The 19811-nt window shown below is 48.4% G+C and overlaps 1 protein-coding gene across 7 annotated transcripts in view; it reads left to right on the top strand.

Annotated features, from left to right (window-relative positions):
* The first annotated feature begins 625 nt into the window (after positions 1-625).
* The window catches only part of PC (pyruvate carboxylase), a 96580-nt gene continuing 77394 nt past the window's right edge, over positions 626-19811 (top strand). For 2 of the 7 annotated variants that reach the window (XM_035013351.1, XM_035013352.1), the window contains exons 1-2: positions 626-946; positions 5813-5850. The gene's annotated coding sequence lies outside the window, so the exon portion shown is untranslated. Of the gene's footprint in view, positions 1000-1300; positions 1615-5812; positions 5851-13674; positions 14635-19811 lie in introns of those variants that run through there. The other 5 variants (XM_035013356.1, XM_035013354.1, XM_035013355.1 and 2 more) reach the window with 3 other exon arrangements.

Here is a 19811-nt window from a genome sequence, read left to right as displayed (position 1 = left end):
CACTGTCTGGAAGCAGGTTATTTTTCCTCCATGCACTCATTACCATCTGATGTACCCTATGTTTTGTTTGTCTGTCTTTTCTCTCACTGTAAAGCAGAGATTTTGCTTGGTTTTGGTCACTCCCATATCCCCTGGTTGGCAGAGAGCCCAGCTTATGAAGCTTTCTGTTTAATCAAGCCTTCTAAACCTTCTAGGTCCCGAGGGGCCTCAATTTGCAGATTAAGAAACTGAGGCTCAGAGCGATGAGGTTGCTTGTCCAAGGTCACACAGAGACGGACTCCTGCCCATCACCCCCCCCCCACAGCTAAGGGACACAATCACGCACACCCGTGTGGTATAACCGCCATCTCCTTCCTCCTGCCCTTCGCAAACGCTTTTCCTCCGCCCTCTTCCCCGTGGGCTCCGTGCATTTGCGTTCAGCCCGGGTCTCTTGAGTCCCCGTGCGATCTGTTATGCTTGCGGTTTTGGGAGACACGTGCTACTCGGGTGAATGAATCGCACGTCCCCACCCCCGCCGACAGCCAATCACAGCCCGTCGGAGCCCAGTTACTTCCGCCTATTGCGGGTGGAGGCCCCGGCGGTACGGCCCACGTGAGGCTCTAAGGACAAGGGAGTAGGCGGTGTTGCGCCAGGGGCGGGCTCTCCCAGCCTTCTCGCCAATCCAGGGACCCGCCGGCGACGCGAGGGGCGGGGCTGACGTGGGGCGCCAAGGCTTAAACGAGAGGGGTAGGCGGGGGGTAGGGAGGAGCCCTGAGCGGGGGAGCGGTGAGTGACGGGAGTCACTGCCCAATAACAGGAGGGGATGGGCTACCTGAGCCAATAATAAGTCTGCAAGGCGGGGCCAAGACTGCAGCAAGTTCGGTTGCGCGGAGACCGCAGCTGTTCCCTGTCAGTGGAGGTAGCGGCGGTAGAGACGGTGGCGACGACTTGCGGCGGAGGCGAGGAGGTGAGTGCCGGCGGCGCTACGCACCTTCCTCTACTCGCGGCGGGTCGGAGCAGGTGGGCGTGCGCCAGCGCCGCCGCGGGGGACGCTTATGTAAGGGTCGCGCGCGCCAAGGCGGTGCGGGCTCCACGAGTGACGGCTGGAGAAGACGGCGGCGGGCGGTGCGCGACGCGACGTGCGCCGCCCCTCCCCTCCCCCTCCCGCGGGGACGGCCGGCCGACGCGGGCCCGCCCCCGCCCTCCTCCCCGCGCACGCACGCGCTCCGGGGACCGTGCTCCCGGGCCCCTCAGCCGGCCCCCGGCCCGCCTCCCCGCCGGGCTTCGTCCGCCCCGCGTCCGTGGCGGCGGCCGGCGGCCTTATTCCTGTCCTCCGGCCCATTTTGCAGATGGAGAAACTGACGCACGGAACCCCCAAATGCCTCGGGCGAGGTCCCTGAGGGTTCGAGCCCAAGTCTGTCAGAACCGCGAGCCCAGGCTTTCCCCAGCGTACTGGAAGTTGTTCAGCCCTGAAGAAAGCCGCGGCGTGCACGGCGAGGGTTTTCCGTGTTCCAAGTGCCTGCCCTCCGCCTGTTGTAGGGAGTCTCGTAGTAGTAACGCTGTCGGGCATTCTCGGTTGCACTTGGTTTCAGAGGCGAAGCAGTGATTCGTCCGAGGGTGTCTTGTGAGGAGCAGGTGGGGCTGCACTCAGCCCGTTATTCTCGGGCTTGGAGCATTTACAAAGTGCACTGGCCGGGGGCGGTGAGGAGCAGCGGGCGGTTCTGGAAGTGCCCTCCCGGGCACGGAATCGGGAGCCCTGGCTTTGAGGACCTGCCACGGCAGGTTCTTTCCAGCGGGACTTGTTTTGTGTACTTTTGAGTGAGTTGTTTCACGTCTGGCGAGCTCTTTCCTCATCGCACAAAATGCTGGGGTGAGGCCAAATCCCTAGGTGCCCGGCAGCTTTGAAACTTAAAAATCGAAATGTTCATTTTGTGAGAGAGAGAGTAGGCCAGGGCGCATTGTCCCCATTCTGCAGCTGAGAAAGCTGAGGCTCCAGGTGATGCCGGCGTTTGCCAGATCTCAGCGCCTCCAGTGTCTTTACCAAGAAGGCTGTGCCTTGTCTGCTGCCAGCAGTCCTGGTTGCCCATGCCACCCTTGCCCTGCCTGTGATGCAGACACTTCTGGTGGGGGTGGATGTGCTCGGCGTTTGCAGTTACTCTCAGCGACAGCTTTTCTGTTTGCCCGGTCCTCATCCTAACTCTGGAACTCTCCATCACATTCTTTCGCACACCTACCGTGTTGGGAGCCTTAGACTGGGCATTGAGAGAAGACTTGGGACGTGAGGTTAATCCTTGCCCTAGGACTGCTGGCAGACTGGGGAGAGAAAAAGAAGGAACCTAACCAGCGAGTCAGCGTGCCACAGATGTTTGTGGAGAGCCCAGTATGTGTGAGGTATGGCCTCTAGGAGGCCTCTGGGAAGTTCGGTAAAGGCCCACAAATCAGGCAGACCACACACTAAGGCCAGGGAAAGGAGCAGTGGGCGAGACCGGGGCAGGATTTTTGGAAGAGGTGAGTGGTGAGTCTCCTTCAATTCCATTAAAGCCTTCAGTGAAGAAGCAGTGATTGGATTTGAGCAGTCCAGGTTTTATTAATGGAGGAGAGGTGAGTTTTCAGCAACTAAAACCTGCAAGCGAAAGGCTGAGGAAGGTGGGAGGAGGAGGTGGGGCAAGTAGCACTTCCCAGTTGAGTAGAAGTTTGGTCGGGCACTTTGAAGAGGCCTCTGCAGGAGATGTAACAAAGGTGAGGGCCCGTGCTAAGGTGCACAAAAGTCAGAAGTGGGATTGGGTTCCGCAGGTGCCATGGGGCTTGGTTGGGCCCCAGGGACCCAGCAGCAGGCCTGAGCTACAGGTTGTGTCTGTGTTCTAGTGAGCAGCTTGTGAGCAAACATCCTATGTTTCTTAGTGGCTGCCCTGCCCTGCTGGAAGAGGCTTTGTTCACAATAGTTGCTCAATATCTGTTTGTTGAATTGAATTCGGTTGCCAGCCAGTTCCCACAATTTGTCCCAAAGTCCTCTCTGTGCCTTCTTTCCTGTTCTCTCTCCCAAAGCCTGCTCCAGCCTGATGGACCTTCTCTGTGCCAGTTCTCACTTCCAAGATCATCTTTCAGGGAGGTTCGCCCTGGTGGCTGTAGCCAGTTGGACTTCTGCTGCCTTTCATGTACCAATACAGGCCACCTGCCCTTTTTTTGCCCTGCTCTTTGCTTTCTCCTTGTTTCACTTCCGGCACCCAGTAACTCAGGTACTGTACCAGGTGCCAGTCCTCCCAACATTGCTCACAGAGGCCCTGGGACCATGGCAGGGTAGACCTCAGACGCAGGTCATTCCAAGTTACAGTTCTCTGTGTCCCTCTGCCCTGTGACCTGTCAGTGCTGTTGGCAGATGTTTCAGGTGAATTACTGGAAATGGCTCAAATTGGAAACCAGTGAGGAAGGAAGGGCAGAAATTGGGGAACCAGGAAAGGAGTCCTGTTTGGGAGCTGCGTGGGTGACTGTCATAGGGCAGTGAATCTGGGAGGAAGGCCTGGATAGGCCCCAAACCATGCAGATCTGTCACTAGCACTCTTCTGCATGAGCTGGACGCCTCACTTGAGTAGACATTTTCCTTGAGGAGTGAGGTGGGCCTTCTCGTTGACTACCTCCCAGCAACAACTGACCCTCTTCTGAATGGGCCCCGACTCCTCATATCCAGAGAGTATGCCTTTTTGGGGGCTAGTTTCTCACTAGAGACCTCCTTTGCAGAAGTGGGCCATTTTGCCTGCTCAGTCTGAAACCTCACCTGGGCCTGACTGACCATCCCTTGGTCTCTGTCCTAGCTGCTTCTAGTCTCAGTTGTGGACACGTTGTCGAACTGCCAAAGGAGTAGGGCACCATAGTGGACAGTGGGAAATGATGGAAAGAAGATCCATTTCCTCTTACCTACTGAGTGAAAAGATGTGAGGCCATCTATTGGGCTTTTTCTTCCATTTGACACCACAGGTACCCTCTTCTGCCTTAGCCCATGTCTGAGATGGCTTGCCATCATCCCAGACTTGCTTTTTAGTGTCCTGCCCCGCCCTGCCCCCCTCGCCCCGTCTTGTTCCTTGGTGACCTTGTTTTCTGCAGGACTTTTCCTCTTACCTTGTCCTATCAAAGTGAAATTATTCTTCAAGACTCAAGCTTTCCTGCATTATTAAGTCTTGCCAAGTCTGTTCAGTTGGATGTGGGCTCTCTCTATTAATAATAATGGTAACTAATGATTTATTGTTATTAACAATAAAAGTCAACTTTTATTGCACTCTTACTGTAACTGTAAGGTGTCAGGGGGCCTTGCTAATCCCACCACACATATTACCTCACTTGGTCATGACAACAATCCTACAACAAAGGTACTCCTAGGCCCTCATTTAACGTATGTCCCAGGCTGCCAGGCTCGTAGTCCCTGCTTGGCTCCCTCTCATGTATTACCCCATTTTCATTCCCTGTTAGTAGCCCTCAACAACTTGCTCTTGGGCTTTTTGGGAACAGAGCCTGTGCCTCCCGGCGTGGCTGCCTCATGCAAGGTATGTGCTCGATAAATATTTTATTGAATTGAATGCCCCAAACATTCATTTCTAGCCTTTACGTAATCTATCAAGGCAACTGATCTTACAACATGGATTCAGTCCATTTGATGGCTTGCTGGCCTGTGTCTCCATTTTGCTCTTTACTGACAGGTGTGACCTTTCAAAAACAAGTGGTCAAGGAGCGTCTGGGTGGCTCAGCCGTCTGACTTCAGCTCCGGTCATGATCTCGGGGTCCTGGGATTGGCCCCCTGTCAGGCTCCACGCTCAGTGGGAAGTCTGCTGCTCCTCCCCGGGCTCGTGCTCGCTCTCTCTCAAATAAATAAAATCTTTAAAAACAAAAAAACCCAAGTGGTCTGTAAAACTCCAAAAAATGATGGGCTTCCATGGGCCTAAACAAGAGGTGTGCTCTCCTGTGTGTGTTATCTCTGCAGGAAAAGATCTGAGGGGGCTGCCTGGGTGGCTCAGTTGTTAGGTGTCTGCCTTCAGCTTAGGTCATGATCCCAGAGTCCTGGGATCGAGTCCCACATCGGGCTCCCTGCTCGGCGGGAAGCCTGCTTCTTCCTCTCCCACTCCCTCTGCTTGGTGTCCCCTCTCTTGCTGTGTCTCTCTCTGTCAAATAAATAAATAAAATTTTTAAATTAAAAAAAGGAAAAGATCTGAGGAAATAGGGAAATAGGAAACATACCAGCTCTCAGGTCACGTAAGACAGTTCTTAATTAGTGTCAAGTTACTTCATGAAATAGGAACCAGGCTCAGAGAATCCAAAGGGGAGCTACCTCCTGAAGGATTAGAGACAGCTCTGCGGAGAAAGTGGGCCTGGGGCTGAATGGAGGTGGGCAGGAAGAGAAAACACTTCAGATAAAACAATAAAAGTTTCCAGAACTTGTTCTTGTGTAGTGGGTGCCAGAAAAGGGTTTTACTTTCATGCTTCTGACTGAACACGTTGGCTAATGTCTGAGAGTGTCCTTTGTACCAGGCTTGGTGCCAGTGCTTTGTGTATGTTACCTCACTGGGAACTCTCCGAGCTGGATGCTGTTGTTATTCCCATTTCACAGATGAGGAAACAGGCTTTGAATGGTTATGGGAATGGGTGGCTGAGCAGCAAGGGGTGGGGCCCAGACAGTTGGACAAGAGCCAGGGTACTCTCAGCTCCCCCCACCCCCGCCGCCGTCCCAAGTCCCTAAGATGGAAGCAAAGGAACAGTTCTCTGGGTTCTAAATCTATGTTCTTGCCACTCCTAGGTTCTCTGGGGAATGCCTGGAGAAATGAGGATAACACTTCTTTTTTCTCTTTAGATAGCAGCTGCCTTCTGAGAGCTGACAGAACACTGAGGGTAAGTCCGTGCCTGATTCCAGGTTGGTGGGATGCGCATCGGTCTTCAGGAGCAGGTGTAGGTGTAAGCAGTCCTGGCATGTCCATCATCAAGTTCAATAAATAAGAAAGGTCAAGCTCTGAGCTTTAGAAAGTATAAGCAGTCCTTGTCTGTTCTTGATCTCCCTTGGTTTACACAGGAAAGTGACATCTGGCTCTCTGCTGGCCCCAGTAAGTAGCCGGCAACCTCGGCAGGAGGCCTGACTTCTGGAAGGGTGTGGCTTGGGAAGCTGGTCAAGGGGAGGGTGGCGGGGCTTCTCAGGACCACAAGAAGCATGTTTAGGGCTGGGCAGCCTCTGGGAAGACCCCTTGAGTCAATGGGTAGAACAGGCAGCTGGGCAGTGGGGGACTTGAGGAAGTGTGAAGCTGGACGTGGGAGGTGGCTCTGTCTGCTGGCTGTAAAGACCCTTGATCTGTGTTTCCAGACAATGACACCCAACCTTTGGGAGTCCCAGTGATAAGGGGGTAAAGGGGTGAAGTTGGACCTTCTTTGCCCACATAGTGCTCAGACAGCACTGTCCCATATAACCCTCTGCTTCTCACACAGGTTTCCCCCAGTGCACCGATCTGGGTGCATCTCCTCAGCCTAATGGCCAAGGCCGTCTGGGCTGCAACCCACCTAATGACCCAGTCCTATCTCCCTCTGCTAGTCCAACACAAACGTCCTGCCCGGCACGATCCTCGCTGTCTGTCTAGCGTCTCCCTGTATTTCAGACACTGATAATGTTGCTGTTCCCCACATCCAGAGGCAGGCCACTTGGCTATCCTCATTTTATAGACAGGTGCCCTGGGGGCTTTGTGGCTCAGGGACAGCCTTCCCCAGAGCTCATGTTCTGTGCTCAGAGTGGAGATTTCTTTGTGTTGGGATTTTTCTTTGGCTTCCACCCATTGTGTAGGGATTTTTCTCAGGTGACCCGTCATGACCCAGGAGTTGTTCTGCTTTCTGAGATGTTCCCACAGTCCTCTCTAGTCCTAGGTCTTGGACCAGCAGTGGCCATTTTCCAATCTAGGATTGCGTTTGCTTTGAAAAGTAGGTGGAGTGGGGCACCTGGCTGGCCCAGTTGGTAGAGCATGTGACTCTTGATCTCAGGGTTGTGAATTCAAGCCCCACATTGGGCGTGGAGCCTACTTAAAAAAAAAAAAAATTCTCATCAAATGAAAAGCAGGTGGAGTAAAGGCAGATGGGTATGGATTTTTGATGGACTCTGCCCTCCACAAAGGTTCTACTGCCCTATTCTCCCTGCTTGCTCTCATTTTCCTATTCTTGGTTGATAGAGTTGAATGTTATTGCTCTTACTTGCATCCCTGTGCGGAGAGGTGGGAGAGTTGGGTGAAGGCTCCAAACCAGCTATCTTACGGAGCTGAGAAATTGGGGCCCAGAGAAGGCTGATTAGCAGAATCCAAGATTCTGACCTTCCCCCTGCTTTTTTAAGAGTACCCTCTTTTCTTGTATGTCTTCGCCCAAATCCATCAGTATTAAGGGAAAATTAGTTGCCAAGAAGGGCTGCCTTTTACCATGTTATCTAATTTGTTAAGGCTTGTCTGGCGCTTCATCCCTAAGTCCCTGCTGAATCCTCAGAGTTTTCCTTAGTTACTGGAACTAAGACTGCCATGGAAGGTGGCCGCCCTGCCCTCCTCCTTTGCCTTCTCCTTGGTGATCCTGGAGGGAGGGGGATGCTTTTTGTTGTTGTTGTTGTTTTAAGTAGTATGCCAGAAGGTGTAACTGAGGTCATCCCAGCACCCCCTCATTGCCGCTGTCCTGTAGCTCCTTATCCTGATTTGCGAGCAGGCCAGAGAAGGGGTGGGGGGCGGATAGCCAAGACTGCTCTAAGTACATTTCCTCGAGCTGTGTGTGGAATGGGGCTAGACTCCACATGTGGCAGCTCCCCTCCCCACAGACAACCATCCCTGGCTGAGGTCTTAAGGAAAATTACGTGATCTGTCTGTGCTGAGTCATGCTTAGTCTCGGAGGATCTGTGTGGTACCTTTCGCATGTCTGTCACTGGTCAGCCGGGAGTCTGGGAAGGGCTGCATTTACCCGGGAGTGATATCATGCTGCTAATCTGTTGTATTTGCACATCACTGTATGCTTCTCCGAATGCTTTTACTAATGTGCTTTATCAGCATGAAATTTATTAATATGAAATGTTTTGTTTATTCCGGATTTCTCTCTCTTTTTTTTTTTTTTAAAGATTTTATTTATTTATTTGAGAGAGAGAGAGAATGAGAGACAGAGAGCATGAGAGGGAGGAGGGTCAGAGGGAGAAGCAGACTCCCTGCTGAGCAGGGAGCCCGATGCGGGACTGGATCCCGGGACTCCAGAATCATGACCTGAGCCGAAGGCAGTCGCCCAACCAACTGAGCCACCCAGGCGCCCCACCGGATTTCTCTCTTAAGGATGAGGAAACTGAAGTTCAGAGAGATTAAGTGACCTGTTGAGTCTCAGGTGACTGGAATGTCTGGGTGGGGTTGGGGCACCCTTCCCCTCCCCCTGGGCTTTTGTGTAACACAAAGCTAATTTGGAAGTTACTTTGGTTGAAAAAAAAATTGATTTTCAATTTGTTAAAGTTACAAGCTCAAAAATCAATTTCTTCCTTTAAGGGCTAGTCTTTTTGTTATTTTATTTTTTATTTTTATTTTTTTTTTGTAGTTTATTTAATCTCCACACCCAATGTGGGGCTTGAACCCATAACTCTGAAATCAACTGTCATGACCTCTTCTAGCCCGCCAGGTGCCCCAAAGGCTAGTCTTTTATTTTTATTTTTATTCATTTATTTATAGAGAGGGAGAGGGGAGAGAGGGGAAGAGGGAGAGGGAGAGAGAGAATTTTAAGCAGGCTCCATGCCCAGCATGAGCTGGCGTGGGTCTCGATCTTACAACCCCAACATCAAGACCTGAGCAGAAATCAAGAGTCAGATGCTTAACCGACTGAACCAGCCAGCCGTCTCTAGTCTTTTAAATTTCACTTTTAAGTAAAGCCTATAGATCTTTCTGTTCTATTTATGATTCTAGAAAATTTTAACAAATCAGTTTGAAGGGACCTTTTGATTAATACTTGATTCCATTTGCAAACTTAACTCATTTGAAAATTTTAAATTGAATTTGTAAATTACGTTCAACCTTCTTTAATTATTTTAACGCTTCCAATTGTCTGCTTAACAAACATCCCTAATGCTTAAATAATTCCTGTAAATCTAATAAATTAAGCTGACTGTTAAATTTTCTTAAACATTCTTATACTGTTTTATGTTTTACCATTTTAAAGCTATTCTACTCACTTTATTGAGGTATTTCTAACATAATAAATTGCGCATCTTTAGTGTAAATATATAAATTTCCACATATGTATCCTCTTGTGAGACCTTAACCACAGTTAACATAGTGAACACATCCATTGCCTCTGAAAGTGTCCTCATGCCCCTTGGTTGTCCCTCCCTCCCATTCTTCTCTGCTTCCCCCATCCCCAAGTAGCCACTGAATTGCTTTCTGTTACTCTAGATTAGTTTGCATTTTTTGGAATTTTACGTAAGTGGAATCATAGAGTATGTATCCTTTTTTGTTTGGTTTCTTTCACTCAGCATAATTATTTTGAGATCTGTCCATGTTGTTGCATCCATCAGTAGTTCTTCCCTTTTGCTTCAGGGTAGTATTCCATTATGTGGGTACTCCACAGTTTATTTAATTCACATGTTGTTAGTCGTTTCAGTTATTTCCAGTTTTTGATGGTTCCAAATAAAGCTGCTGTGAATGTTTGTGTACAAGTCTTTATGTGGACATATATTTCCTTTTCTCTTGGGCAAATGTGTAGAGTGGAGTGGCTAGAGCATATGAAAGGTGTATATGTAACTTGAACTTGCCCAACCTTCTTCCAAAGTGGCTGTACCATCTTACATTCCCACCAGCAGCCTACGAGAGCTGTAGTCTCCAAATCCTCACCGACACTGGATATGGTCAGTCTTTTTTAGCCATTCTAAAAGATGTGTGTTGGTGTCTTGTGGTTTCTTTTTTGTTTGTTTGTTTGTTTTAAAGACTTTATTTATTTATTTGACAGAGAGAGACACAGCGAGAGAGGGAACACAAGCAGGGGGAGTGGGAGAGGGAGAAGCAGGCTTCCCGCCGAGCCGGGAGCCCGATGCGGGGCTTGATCCCAGGACCCTGGGATCATGACCTGAGCCCAAGGCAGACGCAAGACTGAGCCACCCAGGCGCCCCATTGTGTCTTGTGGTTTCAATGTGAATTTCCTTGGTTACTAATGATGTTGAGCATCTTTGAGCTTATTTGTCATCTGCTGTACTGATTTTAAACTTAATAAAATTCTTACTTAAAAACCAAACTCAGTTACATATTTTCATTGGAATCTTGAGACTGACTTGTTATTCTGAACAGACTGAACTCCCTTGAATTGAAGTACGTAAAATAACAGATACACACAGATTTCTTAACTCAAAATTATAAATACTATAGTTTTTATTTTCTTGGGCATATTTATTCTTAATGCTTTAACTTCCTGGAATTAAGGAATCTTACCTAACAAAGAAATAATGCTATGATTTCAAACTGTAGTAAATTATTTTCCTAAGCAACTTCAGGAGTTTCTCCACTAGATGACATTTCTTTATAATTCAAGAGATTCCTGGCCAGGATGAAACTAGGTCTTTTCCTTTGAGTCCAGCTGCTAGGCAGAGTCCTGATTCATCGCTGTTTTGCCCCCAAATGGGGATAGGCTCACAGCCCATAAGCCCCAGATTGAAACATCACGTTGCCTAATCCTCTTCCCATGGAACTCTGCACTTTTCCACCCAGGCTGCCATACCGTGTGACTGGATCACTAGATTCAATTAACCTATTTAAGGCTTCATTTCTCATGCACTATGGCCACAAAATAGGTGGAATTAAAGTACGAACTAGGTGGAATTGAAATTCTGTGTATCTTCCAAGGCTTTCTCTTACCAAGGACTAGCTGTAAAATCAGGCCAGTGACCCAGCAGTTTTGGAATTTGAGTCCCAGTCTTCTGAGTCTAAGTCTGGCATTCCACACCCTCCCCTCCCCCCTTTTTTACATCTTCTCAAATGAAGAGTAAGGGAGTCTGGTGGTACTTCAGAGTACTGGTGGTTTCTGGTCATGCTTGGTTACCAAGAAATCCTGGCACCAAGAACCCATGCCTGCCTTTTGCTTTTCTTCAATTCACCTTCCTAGAAATGGTGAGAACGCTGGCTTCTCCCTGACCTTGCATTAGAGAGCTACCAATCTCTTTGGAGGGCCCATTACCATCAAATTATTTTTATAGATTTGATGTTAGATGATAAATGGATTTGGACTTGTATTCCCATCCTGGTCACTATGTGTGGCCTCAGGAAACTTGTGGGTGGTTAGTGGGACCTGGTTGAAAATTATTAATGCCGCCTGACCTCTCCCGTGATGGCTGATGCTGACGTCACCCCATGTGTTGAAGAGTGAACGTCTGTAGAGTTCCAAGGAAAGGAAATCTGAGTGGGGGACTGCTTAGATTCCTGCTCTGCAGTTTGAAATACAGTCTCTATTTAGCTTTGGCTCTGAGTTTCCCCTTCAGGTGGTGAAGCAGCACTGTGTGATAATAAAGAGCATATGGGAGTATATTGATGATGGCAGTGACATCACTGAGTTAACAGAATCTCTGTTCAGAGAGAGAGGAAGATGTGCTCCACCACAGGGCAGGGCATTAAATGGCAGGCGATATAGAGAAGATCACACCTAAAACTTAAATAAATAAATAGAGCATACGACACAACAGTGTCAGTTCTAGAAATGTAACCTAAGGTATAACGGGGCAAGCACACAAACTGGGCTGCTCAGATCAGCACTCTTATAGCAGAGAATGGGAAACCGGGGCACCTGGCTCAGTTGGTGGAACGTATGACTCTTGATCTCAAGGTTGTGAGTTTGAGCCCCACATTGGGTGTAGAGATTACTTAAAAATAAATCTTAAAAAAGAAAAAAAAAAGAAAGAAAATGGGAAACCACCAAAATGTACCTCAAAAAAGTATTGCTACACGTGCAGTCTGTTCAGTGTCCTACAATGCAGCTTTGAAAATAGCCCTTGTACCCTAATCAAATGGTTGCTCTAAATTTGTTACCCTAGAACAAGATGAGAAAGGTATATTATAAAACAATGTGTAGCATCTCCTTTTTGGTTATTTTGGAATGCTATACCAAAATTTTTTTCCTAGTTGCTAGAATTACAAAATTATGTGTTTAAAATTTTTTTGTTTTGCTGTGTCTTTTATTTTTGAATAATCAGCTTTAAAAAAAAAGAGAAGGGTGCAATTTATAATACGATGTGGGACTTAAGATCAGGGACAGAATTTTAACTATCAGAATTCCTCTCATTTGGATGCCTGGGTGGCTCAGTTGGTTAAGCGTCTGCCTTCAGCTCAGGTCATGATTCCAGGGTCCTGGGATCAAGTCCCGCATTGGGCTCCTTGTTCAGCGGGGAGCCTGCTTCTCCCTCTGCCTGCTTGTGCGCTCTCTCTTTCTCTCTCTCTGACAAATAAGATATTAACAACAACAAAATAATTCTTCTCTTTTACTCCTGTTCTCCAGCAGATTGTTTGGGGGGATCAAAACCTCTTTCTAAATGCCATACAAGTTATAGATTCCTGGGGAATAGTGGAATAAAGACTTCTTAAAAGATGCTTCTCTCTAAAGAAATGAAAAAACTGGCAAAAATTGTCAAAATCATCTTTTTCAGAATTCTGGAAATTAATGGCTTGCAGCAATCCAAGGAGCATTTACTCAAGAGAAATGGCCGAATCTTACTTTCAACAGAAATTATGAGTCATGCAAAGAAACGAGAAAGAATGGCACATAACATAGGAAAAGCTGCTGGTGGAAACTATCCCTAAGGAAGCTCAGATGTTGGACTTTATATAAAGACTTTAAATCAGCTATGTTAAAACATGTCTAAAGAGCTAAACTATGAGAACAGTGCCTCGCCAAATAGAGATGATAGAAATTATAAAAAAGGAACCAAAAAGAAATTCGGGAGCTGAAAATATAGTAGCTGAAATGAAAAAGTCACTACAGGGGCTTAATAGCAGAATAAAGCAGGCAGAAGAAAGAATCCATGGACTTGAAGATGGGTCAATTGAGATTATCCAGTTGGAGGAACAGAAGGGAGCAAGAATGAAGGAAAATGAACAGGCCTCAGATGCCTGCAGAATACCATCAAACCTATCAATATTATTACACAAAAAAATTCAACAGTAAATTTGAAGATCTAATTGGCTTTATTAAATGATTCTTGAATCTGGCAGCATCCCGTCTAGCAAGTAGAGGAGAGCTCTGGGGAGTGCTACCAGGTATTTAAAGGAGGGAGGGTGAGGCAAGGAGTTATTAGCAGAAGAAAAGAAGAGATTGTTCCAGACCAGTCACCTTTCCTCAGAGGGTGCAGCAGAGGGTCTTTTTAGATGGATTACCTTATCTTTCTCTGGGGATTGGAAAGGCTCACGGGACAGATTACTTCTTTTGTGCTGACCAGAAAATTCCAGATTGATTGGTTTAAGATTCCACTTCTAGAGAGGTTGAAACTGCAATTAAGTCTTGGTTTGCCCATCCTGGGGGCAAGTGACTCCACTTTGAGCTTGTGGCTTTTCTTTTCTTCCTTTTTCTCTTTCTCTCTTTTTTTTAAAATGTAAGCTCTAGGCCTAATGTGGGGCTTGAACTTACAACCTCAAGATCAGGAATCCATTTTTGTACCCACTAAGCCAGCCAGCGCCCCCCCCCCCCCCCCCCCCGGTGGCTTTCTTGTAAAGTGTGTGCATATGGGAGTCCTAGCAGGAGAGGATGGAGAGAAAAGAGCAGAATGAATATTTGAAGAAATAATGGCCAAAAACTTCCTAAATTTGATGAAAAACAATAGTTTATGTGCCCAGGAATCTCCACGAACTCCAAGTAGGAAAACTCAGAGAGAACCACACCTAGGCATCACGTAGAGATTCTTGAAAGCAGCTCTTAAGCAACGCATCACAAACAAGGGATCTTTGATAAGATTAAGAGCTCATTTCTCCCTGCAAACCACAGAGGCCAGAGGCAGTGGGATGAACACAGATGCCGAAATGAGGCAAACTTTCAATGCATTTGACCTTTGAGTCTGAGATAGCAGATCTCTTCAGTCCTCAGGGACAACATGTCTGTTTAGTCCCTAAATAACAATTGAGGTCTTTTCACACTTGATCTGCAGGAAGTCTGTCTTTTACCAAGTTCCCCTCCGCACGTATTTCTAGAAATGCCTAAGAAATGCTTATTCTATGTTCTACCAAGCTGAGAACGTAATAGGCCCCCCAAATATTTAAGTGAATGAAATCTGTCTGGGTTGCTTCCTTCTTTGGCCAGCTGTCTATCTACTCTTGTGCACGTCACCTGGTTCTCCCTGTCTCAGGGTTATTGTCTCTCTCCTCATACCATTTTGCCTGAAAGATGCAGACCAACCAGTTTAATAACGTCTCAAAGTACAGCTTTTAAAAGTATTACTGGGCGTTTCACAAAATTTTACTGACTGCTTGGGAAATAGCAGAATGGAATTACAAAACAGGAAAAAAAAAAGTTTTGCCTCAAGAAAAATAGAACGGTGGCTATAACCTAATAGTGGCAGCCTCTCCCCTGCCAGTAAGCCATCGGCGTGTCAACAAATACTGGAGTCTGATCCCAACCAGCACTTCCCAGGACACCGTTGAGCCACCTACTGATCTTCTGTTGCTTCTGTTGTTGGTAACACTCCTCATATGCGTATAGCACTTTCCAGTTTTATCATTTCGTCAGACAGTTCTTACTGGCACTGGTCAAGGTCATGGTTTCGCGTTTATGGATGACAGCAGAGGTTAGAGGGGTTCAGTGACTCAACCAGCTCCGCCAGGAAGCCTTTGAAAGCAGCACCTTGATTCCTGGCTGGAGTCCTTCCTGCTGTCACACACGGGATTAGAATGGGATGTGGCCATATCACTGTGCAGGGCCGAAGAGATCACTCTGAAACTCAGTCTTTCTTACTTGAGTTTATCTCTTGATGGGGGTTTGCAGCTTCTTCCATTAGAGCTGTTTGTGGTCACTTGGACTTCCAGGCCGACTGGGAGCCTCCATTCAGGACAGGGTCTCCTCCCTGTTGTGCTGCCCGAGGCTGAAGCCAGGGTCACTTCTGTAAGACCTGAAGGTTTGGCTCCGCCTTGCAGGCTTTTGACTGTTCAATTCCAGCCGGTTGCAAAGCTGCTGTTTGTTTTTACTGACCCAAGCCATCTTTCCCTCCCTTTTTACCCCCAATAGTCTTTTTTTTTTTTTTTAAAGATTTTATTTATTTGACAGAAAGAGACACAGCGAGAGAGGGAACACAAGCAGGGGGAGTGGGAGAGGGAGAAGCAGGCTTCCCGCTGAGCAGGGAGCCCGATGCGGGGCTCGATCCCGGGACTCCAGGATCATGACCTGAGCCGAAGGCAGTCGCTTAACCAACTGAACCACCCAGGCGCCCCATTACCCCCAATAGTCTTAAATGGCAGTTTGAATATTTGGCAGAACAAATTCCCCATGACCTAATGCTGCGTTTCACAATTGAATGGTTTAAGAAGGGCACAAGTTATTACTGTGCAGTATTCCAAGAAATTGTTCTTTCCTCAGACGTTTACTGTGGCAGGCATTGCTCTTTGCCGGACGCGGTGGGGCTACCAGAGGGAGCGTCTGACGGTGTGGCCCTTGCCCTTGGTCATGTATCCCGCGGTTGGGGAGAGAAGGCAGGCATGTGCTGGGGCAAAACACATGCTTGCTCAAGGAGAGCTTGTGAATGAGGAGCTGCCGTAATTGGCGCTCACCGAGGGCTGTTTCTGTGCCGGGGGAGATAGATGCTCAATGCAAAAATGACGAGAGTGGCTAAGAGCAGAGCTCTGGAGTCAGGCAGTCAGGAGTGGAGTTGGACTTTGGCCCTTTACCAGCCCTGTCACTTCTGGCAAGTTACTGAGCCCCTTTGAGCCTTGGTTTCCTCATCTATAAAATAGGGACAATAAGACCTTCCTCACAGGGCCGTTGGGGGAATTAAACGAGATCACATTATGTGACGTGGCAGCCAGCGGACACATCACGATGGTGGCTGTGTTGATGGTCCTGGGGGAGGACAGCCACAGGGGAACACAGCGTGGAGTAGAGCACAGGACCCCGAGGGCCTGCAAGTTGAAGGGATGGTGTCAGGTGGGTGGCTACTCAGGAAGGACTTCTTGGGAGAGCTGGCTGTGAGACAGGGGGGTCCTGTTTGGGCTGGCAGAGAGTGTGGTGTGTAAGTGGGGTGTCTCTCCTGATCAGATGAGGGCCCCCAAATGTGGGGTGGAAGCCGGGGTTTGGGCAATGAAAGGATTCACCCGAGGCAGAACAAAGGAGATAGAAGTGTATTGAATACAGCAAGGGAGCGGAGGACAGGACAGCAAAGCAGAGACTGCAACGAGGCAGTGAGCGGGGCTGTTTTTAAAGGGGGGAGGTGAGGTATGGGGACGCACAGAATTCTCCCTTTTTTGGTAACTGTGCCAAACTGTAGCTGTAAGTAGCCCATTGCTTAGTTAGGGCCTATGGGTATTTTGAGGTGAGGCGCCCGATGGGCCTGTCTGTATTCAGCCAGGAGGTCACTGTGGGCCCTTTCTCCATTCCATTGCTTAAGCCTGCCTGTTTGCCTAAAAGCTGCCTCTACAGAGAGGAGAGGACAGCATCCAAGTGGTGGCACACGGACAAAGGTCATGATGGGAAGAGGCGGGCATCGGGAAGGATGATGCCCCAGCCTCGCTGGTGGGAGGAAGATGGTGGAAGCCCCACGAGGGTGGAGGTTTGCGCCTGCTATGTTCACTGCTGAACCCACAGGACCCTGCGCTTAGGAAACCCTGTTGAAAGAATGACTGCTGTTGGGGGATTCATTCTGTGAATGCCCAGCTGCCTGCTGGGATCTGAGATGATGAGAAACCTCTGAGATGCTTGAGCGGGCAACCACCCATGGGTGAATGGGGTTTTGAAAAACTCTTCGGGAAGTAGCATGCTGGCTGGCCTGGAATGGGGAGAGGCAGGTCGTCAGGGTGGGAGACAGCTCTGAGAGGTCGTTGTAACTCAGACAGGGAGGTGATGGGCAGGAAGGAGCAAATACAGACAGCTACAGAAGAAAGGTTGCCATGGGTGGAGTGCAGAAAGGACTCAGCTTGAATTTTCAACTCTGCCTCCATCTTGAGATGCAGAGCTGGAAAAACAACCACGTTCATTGAGCTGAAGAGACAAATTGGATAGGCATAGACACAGGGAATTGGAATGGAATGCGCTTTTTGGACTGGGCTGTTCAGCACAACGCACAATTTCCTGAGAAAATTGAGTTTGCTTGAGACCAGAGCAGCTAGTCCTGAGAACGCACCTGGAATCCAGAGAGAAATCAAGCCGAGTCGTCCTACTTCTTGAATCGAGGGCCTTCCCTTTTCTCCCGATTTTAGGGGGCAGGAGCTGCTGACAGGGTCCAGGTGAGAGACCAGCATGCCATCTGCATGGTGAGCCTGTCAGAGCCCCTTCCGGCTTGGTTAGGTGGGCCGGCAGGGCTACTGGGGAGAGAAATGGCTTCCAGGTTCTTGGAGCTTTCCCTTTCCTTCCAAGGTAGGGAAGGTGGAAGCTGAAACTGCCTGCCAGCACTGGGACTTAACTCTAAGCAAAACAACGGATTTGTAGAGGTTAAATTCAAGAGGTTTTATTCTTTGCATTTTTTAGGTGCATGGTGAGGGAGGCATTTTGGAGAGGGGGAGCCTCCTAGCACACCCTGCATATGCATTTATAACTCTGGCTTCTGTTTTTCTTCCAACTACTTTGTTTTCATGTTTCACGTGCTTTTTTTGCCATTTTGGAATGGCATTTGGTGAGTAGGACAGACAGGTGGGGCTCCTGCGGAGGAGAGGGGTGGTGAGTACATTGAGACTGGTCGTGAGTGAGGGGATGGTATGCTTTACCTTCTAAGCAAAGATCTGCGTCTGGTCCTGTAGCTGGCCTTTCTCTCTTGTTTTTACAACTTGGAGTCTGTTTTCTTGCCCCTCCTAGCTCACTTCTCCCACTGGAGAGAACACAGCTTTAAAGAGGTTTTATTCCCCAGGAGGCAGAACAAGGGCAGAGGGCAAGTACAGCCATTCCTAGCAGAATTATGGTCTCAGGAAGACATTTCAGCCACTTTCTCTTTGAGATTTTTGTCCCAGATCAGCAAGCCAAGCAGAGTAAGCCCAAGGGTCCAGTTATTGATGGGTTCTCATCCAAAGATCTCTCATGGTGTTTTTCACCCACAACACTTTAGACACTAAATGTGTGATATTTTTCCTAACACAAACCAATTTTCTGACTCTCTGATACCAACTGGGTGTCCTACAGTTTAATTTGGTTCTGACACTAACTACCTGGAGTTAGTGCAGACCCCATGGGTTAAGGGCTCAGTTGCACAAGACTGTCTCCCATTCAGATGCCAGTCCCAAGTGCCAGGTTGCCGTCTGTACGTCTGCCGACTGGCTGTAAATAGGGGGTTCCCACGACCACCTCCTTGCGTTTGCTAATTTGCTATAATGGCTCACAGAACTCAGGGAGGCACTTCACTTTACTTAATGTTTACTGATCGATTATAAAGGGTGCAAATGAACAGCAAGATGAAGGGGTACTTTGGGTGAAGTCCAGAAGGATTCTGAGCACAGGAACTTCTGTCCCAGTGGAGTTGGGGGGATGCCTCCCTTCCAGCACACAGAGGCATTCACCAACAAGAAGGTCTCTGAACTCTGTTGTTTAGGGTGTTTATGGAGGTTTCATTACGTAGACATGATTGGCTACTGGTGACTAACTCCTTCTCTAGCCTCTCTCCCCTTCCTGAGGCCCAGGGGTGGGGCTGAACGTTCCCATCCTCTGATCGCACCACTGGTTCCTCTGGCAACCGGCCCCCTCCTGAATGCTATCGAGGTGCCCACCAAGAGTCATCTCATTAGCATAGACTCTGGTGTGGTTGAAAAGGGCTTGTTGTGAATAAGAAAAGACTCCCCTCTCACTCAGGACATTCCAAGGGTTTTAGAATCTCTTGTGCCCGGGAAACCTGGAATAAAGACCAAATTCCTGTTTATTATATTACCATATCATAGGGTCCTTGTAGGATTCTGGGCTTCGATGGGCTGGTGTACCCGTGCAGTGAAATCTCTGGGATGGTGGAGTGCCTTCCACCCTGGAAACTGAGGTCTGGTGGAACAGCCACGGATGAGTCAAGGACGCCCAGCTATGACCCGGGCAGTGGTCTCAGAGGTACTACACACAGACCTGACAGTCTACAACCAGTTCACCAACTGGTAAACCAGAGAGTTAGGGTTTAACTTAAAAAAAAAACCCAAGTATTTTAGCTAAATAATACTTGGCACCTGACACAACATTTATATATGAAAGCCTTGTTTTGTTCTTTTTCCCTTGTAACCTAGTTCCGCTTCCTAGAGGCCACCTCAGTTAAAGTATCTTGTCTATCCTTTTAGAGATGATGGGTCCATTTAAAATATAAATCTAGGGGCGCCTGGGTGGCTCAGTCGGTTAAGCGGCTGCCTTCGGCTCAGGTCATGATCCGGGAGTCCTGGGATCGAGCCCCGCGTCGGGCTCCCTGCTCAGCGGGGAGTCTGCTTTTCCCTCTCCCTCTGCCTGCCTCTCTGCCTACTTGTGCTCTCTATCTGTCAAATAAATAAATAAAATCTTTTAAAAAATAAATAAATAAATAAATAAAATATAAATCTATTTCTGGGGCGCCTGGGTGGCTCAGTTGGTTAAGTGTCTGCCTTCAGCTCAGGTCGTGATCCCGGGGTCCTGGGATCGAGCCCCGTGTGGGGCTCCCTGCTCAGCGGGGAGTCTGCTTCTCTCTCTGCCTCTGCCCTTCCTCCCCGCTGATGCTCTCT

The sequence above is a fragment of the Mirounga leonina genome, unplaced genomic scaffold, assembly GCF_011800145.1.
Source record: "Mirounga leonina isolate KUSES-001 unplaced genomic scaffold, KU_Mleo_1.0 Mir_166, whole genome shotgun sequence".
Taxonomy (NCBI): Eukaryota; Metazoa; Chordata; class Mammalia; order Carnivora; family Phocidae; genus Mirounga; species Mirounga leonina.
The sequence above is the reverse complement of the archived record's forward strand: the minus strand, read 5'-3'. Positions and strand labels throughout refer to the sequence as shown.